Source organism: Thamnophis elegans, chromosome 1 (genome assembly GCF_009769535.1).
Source record: "Thamnophis elegans isolate rThaEle1 chromosome 1, rThaEle1.pri, whole genome shotgun sequence".
Taxonomy (NCBI): Eukaryota; Metazoa; Chordata; class Lepidosauria; order Squamata; family Colubridae; genus Thamnophis; species Thamnophis elegans.
The window spans coordinates 33199307-33202460 of NC_045541.1; positions in this window are offsets into that span (position 1 = coordinate 33199307).

A 3154-nucleotide genomic window follows, 5' to 3' on the forward strand; every position below is an offset into this window, starting at 1 on the left:
GATTCTGAGCCAACATTTTGATTGCTAAGCAAGAGCGTTGCTAAGTGAGTCTCACCACATTTTATAAGTTGGCCACGCCCACCCGGTCACAAGTCACTCCCACTCAGTCACATGGCTGGCAAGCCACTCCCACCCAGTCACATGGCCGGCAAGCCATTCCCACAAAGCAGGCCACACCTACAGAAGAGGTTCTAAAAATTTTTGAAACCCATCACTGGCGTGCCTTCAAATCACTGTTGACTCCTGGCAATTGCCTGAGCAAATTCTTGCAATTTTCTTGGCAAGGTTTTGTAAGTGTTTGCCATTGCCTCCTCCCTAGGGCTGAGAGGTGTTGAAAGAAATGTCCTCCTGGGTTCAATTCCAAGTGGGGAGAAAGACATTGGAAACATGGTTACTGCTTGGAAAGATGGTTTTAATGGTGGACAGGACCACATGGCTTGAGGTTCTGGGCGAAAAACACATGGGTGAGAGAGAGAGATTTATACCCTCCATTGGGCCCCACCTTACAGTGTCCTGTTCCTGTGTAAGAAATGTATCCCATTGGGTGTCAGATTCCCAGGGGGAGGGAGTCGTAGCTAACTTTGTAGGCTGCCTGTGTCCCAGGCTTGGTTGAGCCTTGCTGTATAATATAATTTTCTCAGCTGACGTGGTGAGATGAGTAGAGGTGGGTTCCTACCAGTTGGGCTAAACCAGTAGTAGTTCACCGGAACCAGTGGAACAAAGCCTTGAAAAGATGACCTCACTTTTCTTACTGCTAACGTACAGCCATTGGTTTTGGATGCCAAGTTCTCCACTGTCGTTTTACTTCTAGCCATCTGTTGTGGCTAAACAGCTTGCACCTGGATTTGTCATATTCTTCTGCCCTAATGCTTCGTCATGATTAAAACAACAGCCAAAACCCTACCACCTAAAGAAGAAAAAGCTAGACTTCTTCATTAAAGCCTTTGACTATTTAGCAACTGTCACAGCTACAATGTGGAACTTTTGCTTTCCTGCTTCTATGCTAAAGGCTAGCATTTTAAATGTGAACATGTAGGTTTTCCAATTTGTTGGAGAAAGAATCTAGCCAATTCAGTTTGGTTTGTGAGAACAGGTTGCTAAATTGCCACAATCATTGCAGCCAAGTCCCAAACTCATTTTCCTCCCCCTAGTCTGTCTGGACAAGCTGGCTTCTCCAGATGGAATGGAAAAGAAAGGGATCAAGATTTGTATGTACAATCAAAGCCAGGCCCTTGAGAAACTGCTTTCAGCTTTCTAGAGAACTAGCTTATCTTGACAGAGTGAACTTACCTCTAATTAAGATACTAGGATTTGAGTATCTAGAGGAGAATTTATTTTCTGCTTATTCTCTTTTACTGGAATGTGATGTGCTTGATTATACTTTATGGAAAAAGAACGTCTATTTTTTTTTTAAATGCTGGGCCTATTAAGTTCAGTTCCGTGGTGGTATTCACTTACCTTCTCTACCGGTTCGCAAATGTGAGCACGCACACATGCACTTTTGGAAAAAAAAGGGACCTAAATGCGATGCCGTAGAACCGGGGCGAGTGGGTGGGGCCACACACGATTTCCGCTACCGGTTCAGGTGAACCGGTCCAAACCAGTATAGCGCCATTTCTGGTTCAGTAGGACTTTGAGCCTGAAATTGTATTAAATCAACCCAGTTCTAAGTAGACTTATGGATAATGTGTTTAAGATTGCAATTGATGGTCTTTATTAGTATAGGTTTTAAAATATTTTAATTATTTAACTGGATATCATATCAACAATACTAAAAATAGAGGGAAGAAATGAGGAAGAAAATTCTAAGTTCTCCAGAGTAGCTTGTGGAAGTGTCCAGGAATGGGTTATTCTCACGTCCAATCTGCCCAGAGACGGAGTTTAATTTTTACCACCAAGAAGAATGTGAAGCTACAGCATCTTATTTCTTCTGTCCTGTGAGTAAAGCAACCATGATTATATTTTGTAATTTTTTATTACAATTTTTTTATTACATTATGAGAGGTGATCCAGATTAAAAGGAATTCTTTATATGGATTTTTTCCCCCACTGGTCTAGCATTCCCAAACCAAAGTATTAATCAGAGGTTTCAATCTAACAATAGTTACATTGTTATTTAGATCAGATTCATGTATTATCAAGATGATCAGCAAAATCAATTTGAATTGAAATTGTAGTGATTTGCGATGTTGCAAAATTTGAGCAGTTCTATTTTATCAACATCTTTGTTGAAATAACCTACTGGTAGCTTTTAAAAAACAAATTGGCATAACATTTTTTATTTATCAGATTTAGACATGGTTCACCTCACTATCCAAATTACTCTAATATTTACAATTTTGAAAGTCTATTGTGAAATGATCAGATATTGCCCAATTTAGACAACCATTCTGTCTGAGCCTGACCACCTGCTGATATCTGCACTCTAGGTAATCTTAAAAGAAGAAGAATTAGGACTATTTGAAGGCTATTTCTAATCCTATGAGTACAGCCTCCCATGTAATGTAGCAAATTATCTGCATATCTCTCCTGGTTTCAAAAACGACTTGTTCAAGAGGACAGTTGTTTTTGAGAAGTGTATGAGCCAAGCCTCTTTGTGACTTGGTGGCAGGAGTGGCCTGCTACAGGTTTGGCCGGGTTCCAGAGCACCCGTAGCTAATATTATTGCTGATTAGGAGAACCTCCCAATCCCATCCCTGGCTGGCCCCACCCACCCCACTTCTCCCAGGAGTCTCTACATGGCCCATTTTGGATGTGCAGGGCCCATGCGGAGGCTCTGGGAGGGGGAAAAATGAGCGTCCCAGAAGGCCAGAAACGGGCCCATTTCCAGAAGGGCCTCCAGAGCCGGGGGAGGCAGTTTTCACTCTCCCGGAGACTCAAGAAAAGCCTTTGGAGCCTGGGGAGGGCAAAAACAGTCCCCCACCATGGTGCAGGGGGCTGACTAGGCCACGCCCAACGTGGCCATGCCCACCCAGCAACCGGGCAAAGAACATGTTGCTGAAATTTTTGAAGCACAACCCTGTTTAGTGGTTCAAGCTGAAGCTGATGGCACACTGGGAAAACACGACAGTTTTAAAATAGAGAGCCTGTCTGAGTTTCGGATGCTTAGCTGGCTGTTTTGGAGAGATCTGAGACTTTTCATCACTATGGATTG